This window comes from Anomaloglossus baeobatrachus, chromosome 3 (assembly GCF_048569485.1).
Source record: "Anomaloglossus baeobatrachus isolate aAnoBae1 chromosome 3, aAnoBae1.hap1, whole genome shotgun sequence".
NCBI classification, from domain to species: domain Eukaryota; kingdom Metazoa; phylum Chordata; class Amphibia; order Anura; family Aromobatidae; genus Anomaloglossus; species Anomaloglossus baeobatrachus.
In genome coordinates, this window is record NC_134355.1 from 149,525,321 (window position 1) to 149,541,557 (window position 16,237).

The 16,237-nt window shown below is 37.2% G+C and overlaps 9 non-coding genes across 9 annotated transcripts; all 9 read right to left on the reverse strand.

Annotated features, from left to right (window-relative positions):
* Positions 1-5,404: 5,404 nt before the first annotated feature.
* TRNAL-UAA (transfer RNA leucine (anticodon UAA)) lies at positions 5,405-5,487 on the reverse strand. The gene has a single exon. It is a non-coding gene; the product is annotated as a tRNA-Leu (tRNA).
* A 1,225-nt stretch (positions 5,488-6,712) lies between these two features.
* TRNAL-UAA (transfer RNA leucine (anticodon UAA)) lies at positions 6,713-6,795 on the reverse strand. The gene has a single exon. It is a non-coding gene; the product is annotated as a tRNA-Leu (tRNA).
* A 1,225-nt stretch (positions 6,796-8,020) lies between these two features.
* On the reverse strand, positions 8,021-8,103 carry TRNAL-UAA (transfer RNA leucine (anticodon UAA)). Its single transcript has one exon. It is a non-coding gene; the product is annotated as a tRNA-Leu (tRNA).
* Positions 8,104-9,328: 1,225 nt separating this feature from the next.
* Positions 9,329-9,411, reverse strand: TRNAL-UAA (transfer RNA leucine (anticodon UAA)). Its single transcript has one exon. It is a non-coding gene; the product is annotated as a tRNA-Leu (tRNA).
* A 1,225-nt stretch (positions 9,412-10,636) lies between these two features.
* TRNAL-UAA (transfer RNA leucine (anticodon UAA)) lies at positions 10,637-10,719 on the reverse strand. Its single transcript has one exon. It is a non-coding gene; the product is annotated as a tRNA-Leu (tRNA).
* A 1,224-nt stretch (positions 10,720-11,943) lies between these two features.
* TRNAL-UAA (transfer RNA leucine (anticodon UAA)) lies at positions 11,944-12,026 on the reverse strand. Its single transcript has one exon. It is a non-coding gene; the product is annotated as a tRNA-Leu (tRNA).
* Positions 12,027-13,250: 1,224 nt separating this feature from the next.
* On the reverse strand, positions 13,251-13,333 carry TRNAL-UAA (transfer RNA leucine (anticodon UAA)). The gene has a single exon. It is a non-coding gene; the product is annotated as a tRNA-Leu (tRNA).
* A 1,153-nt stretch (positions 13,334-14,486) lies between these two features.
* TRNAL-UAA (transfer RNA leucine (anticodon UAA)) lies at positions 14,487-14,569 on the reverse strand. Its single transcript has one exon. It is a non-coding gene; the product is annotated as a tRNA-Leu (tRNA).
* Positions 14,570-15,794: 1,225 nt separating this feature from the next.
* On the reverse strand, positions 15,795-15,877 carry TRNAL-UAA (transfer RNA leucine (anticodon UAA)). Its single transcript has one exon. It is a non-coding gene; the product is annotated as a tRNA-Leu (tRNA).
* Positions 15,878-16,237: the final 360 nt, after the last annotated feature.

Below are 16,237 nucleotides of genomic sequence, written 5' to 3' on the forward strand. Positions count from 1 at the left end.
TTTTCTCCACTTTTTCTCCACTTTTTCTCCACTTATTCTCCACTTTTTCTCCACTTATTCTCCACTTTTTCTCCACTTATTCTCCACTTTTTCTCCACTTATTCTCCACTTTTTCTCCACTTATTCTCCACTTTTTCTCCACTTTTTCTCCATTTTTTTCTCCACTTTTTCTCCACTTTTTCTCCACTTTTTCTCCACTTTTCTCCATTTTTTTCTCCACTTTTTCTCCACTTTTTCTCCATTTATTCTCCACTTTTTCTCCACTTTTTCTCCATTTTTTTCTCCACTTTTTCTCCACTTTTTCTCCACTTTTTCTCCATTTTTTTCTCCACTTTTTCTCCATTTATTCTCCACTTTTTCTCCACTTTTTCTCCATTTTTTTCTCCACTTTTTCTCCACTTTTTCTCCACTTTTTCTCCATTTATTCTCCACTTTTTCTCCACTTTTCTCCATTTTTTTCTCCACTTTTTCTCCACTTTTTCTCCACTTTTTCTCCACTTTTTCTCCATTTTTTTCTCCACTTTTTCTCCATTTATTCTCCACTTTTTCTCCACTTTTTCTCCATTTTTTTCTCCACTTTTTCTCCACTTTTTCTCCACTTTTTCTCCATTTTTTCTCCACTTTTTCTCCATTTATTCTCCACTTTTTCTCCACTTTTTCTCCACTTTTTCTCCATTTTTTTCTCCACTTTTTCTCCACTTTTTCTCCACTTTTTCTCCATTTATTCTCCACTTTTTCTCCACTTTTTCTCCATTTTTTTCTCCACTTTTTCTCCACTTTTTCTCCACTTTTTCTCCACTTATTCTCCACTTATTCTCCACTTATTCTCCACTTTTTCTGCGTTCTTTTTCTATGGTCGGTCTACCCATTAGCTCTGCCATGCATACTGTAGCTCTACACCTACTGCACATGTTACTTTATGATTGACATCTCTTTCGTACCAGAGCTGTCTAAGTCTACTCTGACCCCATATTTGTCATTACTATATTGTCCTTGTACTGTATTATGACATTTGTATCATGTGTTTCATTTCTTGCTGTGTTGCAATTTTTTTGCTGCATGCCAATTGTACCTCTACATTGTTCGAGTTTATGTTATTGTTCTCTCACTCTTATGTGATACTGATTATTGTCATTTTTCATGATTACATGCAGATAAGTCCAATCTGACGAAGGCTCAGGCCGAAACGTCAATTGTAACTTGTTTTGGACAAAAACATATATGCTTATGAAAAAAAAAATGTTCTTAATACGGACCAATAAAGAGTGATTTTGCATTACTATCCATTGGGACTTACTGACTTAGTCTGGGAGATTTAGAGTGCCGAGGTTACTCACTAATTTTATCTATTATTACCTCTGAGCACCTATATACCAGTGAGCAGAGCTTCCGCTACAGTAGTTCTCCTGATTAGGCATGCCCTTACCTCATGAGCAGGGCATTGCAGCTTTGGTAGCAACCATTACGACATGGACTCTGCTGCTGTGGACCCGGGGAGAGTGAGTGCAGATTCATTGCACCCACACTCCTCACATGAAGGGTCCGCACTCCTAGAAAATGGGGGATACGTTCCCTGAGTGTCTCCCCCCCATATTCTAGACGGTCCAGAGTCGTCGTGGGACCCCTTTATTTTTTTTCTTACAATAAATTGGTGAAAGAGGAAATGTTTTGGGGACTGTTTTTTCAAATAAATTTCTTTTGTCGATTTTTTTGTTTTTGTTAGTACTGACAGTTTATGATGTTGGGTATCTAATAGACGCCATGACATCACAAACTGCTGGGCTTGATCTCAGGTGACTTTACAGCTAGTATCAACCCGATTTATTACCCCGTTTGCCACTGCACCAGGGCACGGGATGAGCTGGGGTGAAGCGCCAGGATTGGCGCATCTAGTGGATGCGCCACGTCTGGGGTGCCTGCGGCCTGCTATTTTTAGGCTGTGAAGGCCCAATAACTATGGACCTTCCCACCCTGAGAATACCAGACCACAGCTGTCCGCTTTACCTTGGCTGGTGATCCAATTTGGGGGGGACCCTACTTTTATTGTGTAATTATTAATATTTATAAAATAATTATAAAAAAGAGCCTGAGGTGACCTCCACATTGGATCCCCAACCACGGTAAAGCTGCCAGCTGTGGTTTTCAGGCTACAGCCGTCTGCTTTACCCTAGCTGGCTATCAAAAATGGGGGGACCCAACGTCATTTTTTTTTTTAACTATTTTTTAAATAGAAAAAATTAATGGGCTTCCCTGTATTTTGATTGCCAACCAAGGTAACGGCAGGCAGATGGGGGTGGCAACCCATAGCTGTCTGCTTTATCTGCGCTGAGAATCAAAAATACCGCGGAGCGCTACGTCATTTTTTTAAAGATTTATTTTTACAGCACTGTGATGTCCAGCAATCAAAATACAGGGAAGCCCATTTTATTTTTAGTTATTTAAATAAATAATTAAAAAAAATATATATGGGCTCCCGCTGCATTTTTTGTATTGCTAGCTAAGGGTAATCCAAGCAGCTACTGGCTGCTAACCCCCACTGCTTGGTGTTACCTTCACTGGCAATGGAAAATCCAGGGAAGCATTTTTTATTTTTTTTGCCAAAAAGCTACAAAAAAAGGACGTGAGCTTCGCCATATTTTTGTATGCTAGCCAGGTATAGCAGGCAGGTGCTGGAAGAGTTGGATACAGCGCCAGAAGATGGCGCTTCTATGAAAATGCCATTTTCTGAGGCGGCTGCAGACTGCAATTCGCAGCAGTGGGGCCCAGAAAGCTCAGGCCAACCTGTGGTGCAGATTCCAATCCCCAGCTGCCTAGTTGTACCTGGCTGGACACAAAAATGGGGCGAAGCCTACGTCATTTGTTTTCTAATTATTTCATGAAATTCATGAAATAATAAAAAAAGGCTTCCCTTTATTTTTGGTTCCCAGCCGGGTACAAATAGGCAACTGGGGGTTGGGGGCAGCCGTACCTGCCTGCTGTACCTGGCTAGCATACAAAAATATGGTGAAGCCCACATAATTTTTTCAGGGGGCAAAAAACTTCTGCATACAGTCCTGGATGGAGTATGCTGAGCCTTGTAGTTCTGCAGCTGCTGTCTGTCTGTATGGAGAAGAGCAGACAGCAGCTGCAGAACTACAAGGCTCAGCATACTCCATCCAGGACTGTATGCAGAAGTTTTTTGCCCACCAAAAAAATGACGTGGGCTTCGCCATATTTTTGTATGCTAGCCAGGTACAGCTGGCAGCCACGGGCTGCCTCCAACCTCCAGTTGCCTATTTGTACCCGGCTGGGAACCAAAAATATAGGGAAGCCCGTTTTTTTTAATTATTTCACTTATTTCATGAAGTAATTAAAAAACAAATGACGTGGGCTTCGCCCCATTTTTGTGTCCAGCCGGGTACAACTAGGCAGCTGGGGATTGGAATCCGCAGCACAGGTTAGCCCGAGGTTTGTGGGCGCCTCTGCTGCGGATTTCAGTCCGCAGCCGTCCCAGAAAATGGCGCTCTCATAGAAGCGCCATCATCTGGTGCTGTATCCAACTCTTCCAAAAGCCCTGGAGCCGGGTGGCTTGTTGGGTAATCATGAGTTAATACTGGCTTTGTTTTACCAGCCAGTATTAAGCCAGAGATTCTTAATGTCAGGCACGTTTGACCCGGCCATTAAGAATCTCCAATAAAGGGTTAAAAAAAAGACACCACACAGAGAAAAAATACTTTAATAGAAATAAATACACAGACACATTAGAGACTCCATCTTTATTACCCCCTGTCAGCCCTCCACGATCCTGCTCTTCTGTCTTCTTTCTTTCTAGTGTAGTAGTAGTGACGATTGTAGTGAGGATGAGATTCACCAGCTCATCACTTGGGGCTGGGGAACCTCCATCCTCACTACAATCATCACTAGTGTAGTAGTAGTGACGATTGTAGTGATGAAGGATGAGATTCACCAGCTCATCACTTGGGGCTGGGGAACCTCCATCCTCACTACAATCATCACTAGTGTAGTAGTAGTGACGATTGTAGTGAGGAAGGATGAGATTCACCAGCTCATCACTTGGGGCTGGGGAACCTCCATCCTCACTACAATCATCACTAGTGTAGTAGTAGTGACGATTGTAGTGAGGAAGGATGAGATTCACCAGCTCATCACTTGGGGCTGGGGAACCTCCATCCTCACTACAATCATCACTAGTGTAGTAGTAGTGACGATTGTAGTGAGGAAGGATGAGATTCACCAGCTCATCACTTGGTGCTGGGGAACCTCCATCCTCACTACAATCATCACTACAATCGGGAAGCAGCGTGCAGCCTTCACTCCGTGAGTGATCAGTGCTGGCTGCTAGCGGTAACGCTGACAGACGCGTTACCATAGCAACGGTGCTCTCGGAGCCGCGGTTAGCGGTGACGTCACCGCTAACTGCGTTGCTATGGCAACGGTGATCTCCGTTAATGACCGGCTGTGTCAGCCGGTCCCTAACGGAACGGGGAGTCGACCGTGTGCTAGAGCATGTCGCCGGTACACGGCGATACACATATGTGCACCGTGTACCGGAGAGATGCACTCGCAGGTCCTACATGACGTGTCATAGTCATGTGACCAGTCTGTAGCCAATGAGATAATAGCCACGTGACTGGTCACATGGCTATTTTGACGTCACGATAGGTCCTGCATCTCTGCTGGCAGTGCAGGTCACCGGGAGGATTCAGCGATCATCGGATGGAATAGCGGCAGGAGACAGAGTGCAGAAGGGATCGCGAGGACCGGTAAGTGTTATGGCAATGTTTATTAACTGTTTGTGTACATTTATCATGCATTTTTATGTGTTTGTGATTGCCTCCCATTCTAGCCTATACGTTCGAGTTCGGTTCGTCGAACGTTCGACGAACAGAACTCGAACGGGACCCCCGTTCGGCGAACCGGCCTCGAGCCGAACCGGGACCAGTTCGCTCATCTCTACTAACCACATTTAACATTTCATCACTACCTATGCACCCTGTCCTTTTCCTTTTTTGATCTAACCTTTCTAGAAGACCATATTTTTTACAAATTTCTTTTATCATACTTCTGATTCGCTCATATTATTTTGACATCATGTGCTTTAAAACTTCTTTTGGAGCTTCAGTATGATTGTTTACCTCAATAAATCAACTACATCTTTTTCTCAAAACATTCCACATTTGTTTTTTTTAGATGTCTTTTCTTTGGTTGAAACTTGAAACTTCCTCTAGTGATCATCATACGTCGTACTAGAGCTTCAGTTTATTATAAAACCTCCACTCAATTAATTGCAATATTCATGGTTATTACAGGTATACAACTGTGCTACCGAGCAACAATATCTTTCCTGCTGTTCAGACCTATGTAGATTTTGAGATGCCTTGAAGATTTTCAAGAGTAAAACTCATACCAGGAGTGGGGTTCGAACCCACGCGGATACATATCCATTGGATCTTAAGTCCAACGCCTTAACCACTCGGCCATCCTGGTGGCTGTGTGTCAGCCTTTAGATTGTAACTGGAGCTGATGATTGATAAAAATAGTGCAATCATTAAATTTGCACTAACAGATAGCTTTATTTTATAAGGCGACTTATCAAGAGCTGTAGACCGGCCACCAATGTAGACCATACTCTTCACTGGAAATTTCATACTCCAACTTTAACTTTCCTCTGTATTTTGGCTTTCATTTTTGCTCTATGTTTAGAAAGATGACCAAAACTGATCATTGGAATAAAATGTTACCTGGATTTATCAACAACGCTAAGTTAAAAAAATCGAGTTTCCTAATACAAATTAATCTTTCCACATAATGTCAATGACAAGTTTGTCACTTCACTATACCCCATGTTTTCCTAAGCATATTTAACATTTCATCACTACCTATGCACCCTGTCCTTTTCCTTTTTTGATCTAACCTTTCTAGAAGACCATATGTTATACAAATTTGTTTTATCATACTTTTGATAAATTTGCACTAACAGATAGCTTTATTTTATAAGGTGACTTTTCAAGACCTGTAGACCGGTCACCAATGTAGACCATACTCTTCACTGGAAATTTCGTACTCCAACTTTTACTTTCCTCTGTATATTGGCTTTCAATTTTGCTCTATGTTTAGAAAGATGACCAAAACTGATCATTGGAATAAAATGTTACCTGGATTTATCAACAACGCTAAGTTAAAAAATCGAGTTTCCTAATACAAATTAATCTTTCCACATAATGTCAATGACAAGTTCGTCTCTTCATTATACCTTACGTTTTCCTAAGTAGATTTAACATTTCATCACTACCTATGCACCCTGTCCTTTTCCTTTTTTGATCTAACCTTTCTAGAAGACCATATTTTATACAAATTTCTTTTATCATACTTCTGATTCGCTCATATTATTTTGACATCATGTGCTTTAAAACTTCTTTTGGAGCTACAGTATGATTGTTTACCTCAATAAATCAACTACATCTTTTTCCCAAAACATTCCACATTTGTTTTTTTTAGATGTCTATTCTTTGGTTGAAACTTGAAACTTCCTCTAGTGATCATCATACGTCGTACTAGAGCTTCAGTTTATTATAAAACCTCCACTCAATTAATTGCAATATTCATGGTTATTACAGGTATACAACTGTGCTACCGAGCAACAATATCTTTCCTGCTGTTCAGACCTATGTAGATTTTGAGATGCCTTGAAGATTTTCAAGAGTAAAACTCATACCAGGAGTGGGGTTCGAACCCACGCGGATACATATCCATTGGATCTTAAGTCCAACGCCTTAACCACTCGGCCATCCTGGTGGTTGTGTGGCAGCCTTTAGATTGTAACTGGAGCTGATGATTGATAAAAATAGTGCAATCATTAAATTTGCACTAACAGATAGCTTTATTTTATAAGGCGACTTATCAAGAGCTGTAGACCGGCCACCAATGTAGACCATACTCTTCACTGGATATTTCATACTCCAACTTTAACTTTCCTCTGTATATTGGCTTTCATTTTTGCTCTATGTTTAGAAAGATGACCAAAACTGATCATTGGAATAAAATGTTAACTGGATTTATCAACAACGCTAAGTTAAAAAAATAGAGTTTCCTAATACAAATTAATCTTTCCACATAATGTCAATGACAAGTTTGTCACTTCACTATACCCCATGTTTTCCTAAGCAAATTTAACATTTCATCACTACCTATGCACCCTGTCCTTTTCCTTTTTTGATCTAACCTTTCTAGAAGACCATATGTTATACAAATTTCTTTTATCATACTTTTGATAAATTTGCACTAACAGATAGCTTTATTTTATAAGGTGACTTATCAAGAGCTGTAGACCGGTCACCAATGTAGACCATACTCTTCACTGGAAATTTCATACTCCAACTTTTACTTTCCTCTGTATATTGGCTTTCAATTTTGCTCTATGTTTAGAAAGATGACCAAAACTGATCATTGGAATAAAATGTTACCTGGATTTATCAACAACGCTAAGTTAAAAAATCGAGTTTCCTAATACAAATTAATCTTTCCACATAATGTCAATGACAAGTTCGTCTCTTCACTATACCTTACGTTTTCCTAAGTAGATTTAACATTTCATCACTACCTATGCACCCTGTCCTTTTCCTTTTTTGATCTAACCTTTCTAGAAGACCATATTTTATACAAATTTCTTTTATCATACTTCTGATTCGCTCATATTATTTTGACATCATGTGCTTTAAAACTTCTTTTGGAGCTACAGTATGATTGTTTACCTCAATAAATCAACTACATCTTTTTCCCAAAACATTCCACATTTGTTTTTTTTAGATGTCTATTCTTTGGTTGAAACTTGAAACTTCCTCTAGTGATCATCATACGTCGTACTAGAGCTTCAGTTTATTATAAAACCTCCACTCAATTAATTGCAATATTCATGGTTATTACAGGTATACAACTGTGCTACCGAGCAACAATATCTTTCCTGCTGTTCAGACCTATGTAGATTTTGAGATGCCTTGAAGATTTTCAAGAGTAAAACTCATACCAGGAGTGGGGTTCGAACCCACGCGGATACATATCCATTGGATCTTAAGTCCAACGCCTTAACCACTCGGCCATCCTGGTGGTTGTGTGGCAGCCTTTAGATTGTAACTGGAGCTGATGATTGATAAAAATAGTGCAATCATTAAATTTGCACTAACAGATAGCTTTATTTTATAAGGCGACTTATCAAGAGCTGTAGACCGGCCACCAATGTAGACCATACTCTTCACTGGATATTTCATACTCCAACTTTAACTTTCCTCTGTATATTGGCTTTCATTTTTGCTCTATGTTTAGAAAGATGACCAAAACTGATCATTGGAATAAAATGTTACCTGGATTTATCAACAACGCTAAGTTAAAAAAATAGAGTTTCCTAATACAAATTAATCTTTCCACATAATGTCAATGACAAGTTTGTCACTTCACTATACCCCATGTTTTCCTAAGCAAATTTAACATTTCATCACTACCTATGCACCCTGTCCTTTTCCTTTTTTGATCTAACCTTTCTAGAAGACCATATGTTATACAAATTTCTTTTATCATACTTTTGATAAATTTGCACTAACAGATAGCTTTATTTTATAAGGTGACTTATCAAGAGCTGTAGACCGGTCACCAATGTAGACCATACTCTTCACTGGAAATTTCATACTCCAACTTTTACTTTCCTCTGTATATTGTCTTTCAATTTTGCTCTATGTTTAGAAAGATGACCAAAACTGATCATTGGAATAAAATGTTACCTGGATTTATCAACAACGCTAAGTTAAAAAATCGAGTTTCCTAATACAAATTAATCTTTCCACATAATGTCAATGACAAGTTCGTCTCTTCACTATACCTTACGTTTTCCTAAGTAGATTTAACATTTCATCACTACCTATGCACCCTGTCCTTTTCCTTTTTTGATCTAACCTTTCTAGAAGACCATATTTTATACAAATTTCTTTTATCATACTTCTGATTCGCTCATATTATTTTGACATCATGTGCTTTAAAACTTCTTTTGGAGCTACAGTATGATTGTTTACCTCAATAAATCAACTACATCTTTTTCCCAAAACATTCCACATTTGTTTTTTTTAGATGTCTATTCTTTGGTTGAAACTTGAAACTTCCTCTAGTGATCATCATACGTCGTACTAGAGCTTCAGTTTATTATAAAACCTCCACTCAATTAATTGCAATATTCATGGTTATTACAGGTATACAACTGTGCTACCGAGCAACAATATCTTTCCTGCTGTTCAGACCTATGTAGATTTTGAGATGCCTTGAAGATTTTCAAGAGTAAAACTCATACCAGGAGTGGGGTTCGAACCCACGCGGATACATATCCATTGGATCTTAAGTCCAACGCCTTAACCACTCGGCCATCCTGGTGGTTGTGTGGCAGCCTTTAGATTGTAACTGGAGCTGATGATTGATAAAAATAGTGCAATCATTAAATTTGCACTAACAGATAGCTTTATTTTATAAGGCGACTTATCAAGAGCTGTAGACCGGCCACCAATGTAGACCATACTCTTCACTGGATATTTCATACTCCAACTTTAACTTTCCTCTGTATATTGGCTTTCATTTTTGCTCTATGTTTAGAAAGATGACCAAAACTGATCATTGGAATAAAATGTTACCTGGATTTATCAACAACGCTAAGTTAAAAAAATAGAGTTTCCTAATACAAATTAATCTTTCCACATAATGTCAATGACAAGTTTGTCACTTCACTATACCCCATGTTTTCCTAAGCAAATTTAACATTTCATCACTACCTATGCACCCTGTCCTTTTTCTTTTTTGATCTAACCTTTCTAGAAGACCATATGTTATACAAATTTCTTTTATCATACTTTTGATAAATTTGCACTAACAGATAGCTTTATTTTATAAGGTGACTTATCAAGAGCTGTAGACCGGTCACCAATGTAGACCATACTCTTCACTGGAAATTTCATACTCCAACTTTTACTTTCCTCTGTATATTGGCTTTCAATTTTGCTCTATGTTTAGAAAGATGACCAAAACTGATCATTGGAATAAAATGTTACCTGGATTTATCAACAACGCTAAGTTAAAAAATCGAGTTTCCTAATACAAATTAATCTTTCCACATAATGTCAATGACAAGTTCGTCTCTTCACTATACCTTATGTTTTCCTAAGTAGATTTAACATTTCATCACTACCTATGCACCCTGTCCTTTTCCTTTTTTGATCTAACCTTTCTAGAAGACCATATTTTATACAAATTTCTTTTATCATACTTCTGATTCGCTCATATTATTTTGACATCATGTGCTTTAAAACTTCTTTTGGAGCAACAGTATGATTGTTTACCTCAATAAATCAACTACATCTTTTTCCCAAAACATTCCACATTTGTTTTTTTTAGATGTCTATTCTTTGGTTGAAACTTTAAACTTCCTCTAGTGATCATCATACGACGTACTAGAGCTTCAGTTTATTATAAAACCTCCACTCAATTAATTGCAATATTCATGGTTATTACAGGTATACAACTGTGCTAACGAGCAACAATATGTTTCCTGCTGTTCAGACCTATGTAGATTTTGAGATGCCTTGAAGATTTTCAAGAGTAAAACTCATACCAGGAGTGGGGTTCGAACCCACGCGGATACATATCCATTGGATCTTAAGTCCAACGCCTTAACCACTCTGCCATCCTGGTGGTTGTGTGGCAGCCTTTAGATTGTAACTGGAGCTGATGATTGATAAAAATAGTGCAATCATTAAATTTGCACTAACAGATGGCTTTATTTTATAAGGCGACTTATCAAGAGCTGTAGACCGGCCACCAATGTAGACCATACTCTTCACTGGATATTTCATACTCCAACTTTAACTTTTTTCTGTATATTGGCTTTCATTTTTGCTCTATGTTTAGAAAGATGACCAAAACTGATCATTGGAATAAAATGTTACCTGGATTTATCAACAACGCTAAGTTAAAAAATCGAATTTCCTAATACAAATTAATCTTTCCACATAATGTCAATGACAAGTTTGTCACTTCACTATACCCCATGTTTTCCTAAGCATATTTAACATTTTATCACTACCTATGCACCCTGTCCTTTTCCTTTTTTGATCTAACCTTTCTAGAAGACCATATGTTATACAAATTTCTTTTATCATACTTTTGATAAATTTGCACTAACAGATAGCTTTATTTTATTAGGTGACTTATCAAGAGCTGTAGACCGGTCACCAATGTAGACCATACTCTTCACTGGAAATTTCATACTCCAACTTTTACTTTCCTCTGTATATTGGCTTTTAATTTAGCTCTATGTTTAGAAAGATGACCAAAACTGATCATTGGAATAAAATGTTACCTGGATTTATCAACAACGCTAAGTTAAAAAATCGAGTTTCCTAATACAAATTAATCTTTCCACAAAATGTCAATGACAAGTTCGTCTCTTCACTATACCTTATGTTTTCCTAAGTAGATTTAACATTTCATCACTACCTATGCACCGTGTCCTTTTGCTTTTTTGATCTAACCTTTCTAGAAGACCATATTTTATACAAATTTCTTTTATCATACTTCTGATTCGCTCATATTATTTTGACATCATGTGCTTTAAAACTTCTTTTGGAGCTACAATATGATTGTTTACCTCAATAAATCAACTACATCTTTTTCCCAAAACATTCCACATTTGTTTTTTTTAGATGTCTATTCTTTGGTTGAAACTTGAAACTTCCTCTAGTGATCATCATACGTCGTACTAGAGCTTCAGTTTATTATAAAACCTCCACTCAATTAATTGCAATATTCATGGTTATTACAGGTATACAACTGTGCTACCGAGCAACAATATCTTTCCTGCTGTTCAGACCTATGTAGATTTTGAGATGCCTTGAAGATTTTCAAGAGTAAAACTCATACCAGGAGTGGGGTTCGAACCCACGCGGATACATATCCATTGGATCTTAAGTCCAACGCCTTAACCGCTCGGCCATCCTGGTGGTTGTGTGGCAGCCTTTAGATTGTAACTGGAGCTGATGATTGATAAAAATAGTGCAATCATTAAATTTGCACTAACAGATAGCTTTATTTTATAAGGCGATTTATCAAGAGCTGTAGACCGGCCACCAATGTATACCATACGCTTCACTGGATATTTCATACTCCAACTTAAACTTTCCTCTGTATATTGGCTTTCATTTTTGCTCTATGTTTAGAAAGATGACCAAAACTGATCATTGGAATAAAATGTTACCTGGATTTATCAACAACGCTAAGTTAAAAAAATCGAGTTTCCTAATGCAAATTAATCTTTCCACATAATGTCAATGACAAGATCGTCACTTCACTATACCCCATGTTTACCTAAGCACATTTAACATTTCATCACTACCTATGCACCCTGTCCTTTTCCTTTTTTGATCTAACCTTTCTAGAAGACCATATGTTATACAAATTTCTTTTATCATACTTTTGATAAATTTGCACTAACAGATAGCTTTATTTTATAAGGTGACTTATCAAGAGCTGTAGACCGGTCACCAATGTAGACCATACTCTTCACTGGAAATTTCATACTCCAACTTTTACTTTCCTCTGTATATTGGCTTTCAATTTTGCTCTATGTTTAGAAAGATGACCAAAACTGATCATTGGAATAAAATGTTACCTGGATTTATCAACAACGCTAAGTTAAAAAATCGAGTTTCCTAATACAAATTAATCTTTCCACATAATGTCAATGACAAGTTCGTCTCTTCACTATACCTTATGTTTTCCTAAGTAGATTTAACATTTCATCACTACCTATGCACCCTGTCCTTTTCCTTTTTGATCTAACCTTTCTAGAAGACCATATTTTATACAAATTTCTTTTATCATACTTCTGATTCGCTCATATTATTTTGACATCATGTGCTTTAAAACTTCTTTTGGAGCTACAGTATGATTGTTTACCTCAATAAATCAACTACATCTTTTTCCCAAAACATTCCACATTTGTTTTTTTTAGATGTCTATTCTTTGGTTGAAACTTGAAACTTCCTCTTGTGATCATCATACGTCATACTAGAGCTTCAGTTTATTATAAAGCCTCCACTCAATTTATTGCAATATTCATGGTTATTACAGGTATACAACTGTGCTACCGAGCAACAATATCTTTCCTGCTGTTCAGACCTATGTAGATTTTGAGATGCCTTGAAGATTTTCAAGAGTAAAACTCATACCAGGAGTGGGGTTCGAACCCACGCAGATACATATCCATTGGATCTTAAGTCCAACGCCTTAACCACTCGGCCATCCTGGTGGCTGAGTGTCAGCCTTTAGATTGTAACTGGAGCTGATGATTGATAAAAATAGTGCAATCATTAAATTTGCACTAACAGATAGCTTTATTTTATAAGGCGACTTATCAAGAGCTGTAGACCGGCCACCAATGTAGACCATACTCTTCACTGGAAATTTCATACTCCAACTTTAACTTTCCTCTGTATATTGGCTTTTATTTTTGCTCTATGTTTAGAAAGATGACCAAAACTGATCATTGGAATAAAATGTTACCTGGATTTATCAACAACGCTAAGTTAAAAAAATCGAGTTTCCTAATACAAATTAATCTTTCCACATAATGTCAATGACAAGATCGTCACTTCACTATACCCCATGTTTTCCTAAGCACATTTAACATTTCATCACTACCTATGCACCCTGTCCTTTTCCTTTTTTGATCTAACCTTTCTAGAAGACCATATTTTATACAAATTTCTTTTATCATACTTCTGATTCGCTCATATTATTTTGACATCATGTGCTTTAAAACTTCTTTTGGAGCTACAGTATGATTGTTTACCTCAATAAATCAACTACATCTTTTTCTCAAAACATTCCACATTCCACATTTGTTTTTTTTAGATGTCTATTCTTTGGTTGAAACTTGAAACTTCATCTAGTGATAATCATACGTCGTACTAGAGCTTCAGTTTATTATAAAACCTCCACTCAATTAATTGCAATATTCATGGTTATTACAGGTATACAACTGTGCTACCGAGCAACAATATCTTTCCTGCTGTTCAGACCTATGTAGATTTTGAGATGCCTTGAAGATTTTCAAGAGTAAAACTCATACCAGGAGTGGGGTTCGAACCCACGCGGATAAAACTTCTTTTGGAGCTTCAGTATGATTGTTTACCTCAATAAATCAACTACATCTTTTTCTCAAAACATTCCACATTTTTTTTTTAAGATGTCTTTTCTTTGGTTGAAACTTGAAACTTCCTCTAGTGATCATCATACGTCGTACTAGAGCTTCAGTTTATTATAAAACCTCCACTCAATTAATTGCAATATTCATGGTTATTACAGGTATACAACTGTGCTACCGAGCAATAATATCTTTCCTGCTGTTCAGACCTATGTTGATTTTGAGATGCCTTGAAGATTTTCAAGAGTAAAACTCATACCAGGAGTGGGGTTCGAACCCACGCGGATACATATCCATTGGATCTTAAGTCCAACGCCTTAACCACTCGGCCATCCTGGTGGTTGTATGGCAGCCTTTAGATTGTAACTGGAGCTGATGATTGATAAAAATAGTGCAATCATTAAATTTGCACTAACAGATAGCTTTATTTTATAAGGCGACTTATCAAGAGCTGTAGACCGGCCACCAATGTAGACCATACTCTTCACTGGAAATTTCATACTCTAACTTTAACTTTCCTCTGTATATTGGCTTTCATTTTTGCTCTATGTTTATAAAGATGACCAAAACTGATCATTGGAATAAAATGTTACCTGGATTTATCAACAACGCTAAGTTAAAAAAATCGAGTTTCCTAATACAAATTAATCTTTCCACATAATGTCAATGACAAGATCGTCACTTCACTATACCCCATGTTTTCCTAAGCACATTTAACATTTCATCACTACCTATGCACCCTGTCCTTTTCCTTTTTTGATCTAACCTTTCTAGAAGACCATATGTTATACAAATTTCTTTTATCATACTCTTGATAAATTTGCACTAACAGATAGCTTTATTTTATAAGGTGACTTATCAAGAGCTGTAGACCGGTCACCAATGTAGACCATACTCTTCACTGGAAATTTCATACTCCAACTTTTACTTTCCTCTGTATATTGGCTTTCAATTTTGCTCTATGTTTAGAAAGATGACCAAAACTGATCATTGGAATAAAATGTTACCTGGATTTATCAACAACGCTAAGTTAAAAAATCGAGTTTCCTAATACAAATTAATCTTTCCACATAATGTCAATGACAAGTTCGTCTCTTCACTATACCTTACGTTTTCCTAAGTAGATTTAACATTTCATCACTACCTATGCACCCTGTCCTTTTCCTTTTTTGATCTAACCTTTCTAGAAGACCATATTTTATACAAATTTCTTTTATCATAGTTCTGATTCGCTCATATTATTTTGACATCAGGTGCTTTAAAACTTCTTTTGGAGCTACAGTATGATTGTTTACCTCAATAAATCAACTACATCTTTTTCCCAAAACATTCCACATTTGATTTTTTTAGATGTCTATTCTTTGGTTGAAACTTGAAACTTCCTCTAGTGATCATCATAGGTCGTACTAGAGCTTCAGTTTATTATAAAACCTCCACTCAATTAATTGCAATATTCATGGTTATTACAGGTATACAACTGTGCTACCGAGCAACAATATCTTTCCTGCTGTTCAGACGTATGTAGATTTTGAGATGCCTTGAAGATTTTCAAGAGTAAAACTCATACCAGGAGTGGGGTTCGAACCCACGCGGATACATATCCATTGGATCTTAAGTCCAACGCCTTAACCACTCGGCCATCCTGGTGGTTGTGTGGCAGCCTTTTAGATTGTAACTGGAGCTGATGATTGATAAAAATAGTGCAATCATTAAATTTGCACTAACAGATAACTTTATTTTATAAGGCGACTTATCAAGAGCTGTAGACCGGCCACCAATGTAGACCATACTCTTCACTGAATATTTCATACTCCAACTTTAACTTTCCTCTGTATATTGGCTTTCATTTTTGCTCTATGTTTAGAAAGATGACCAAAACTGATCATTGGAATAAAATGTTACCTGGATTTATCAACAACGCTAAGTTAAAAAAATCGAGTTTCCTAATACAAATTAATCTTTCCACATAATGTCAATGACAAGTTTGTCACTTCACTATACCCCATG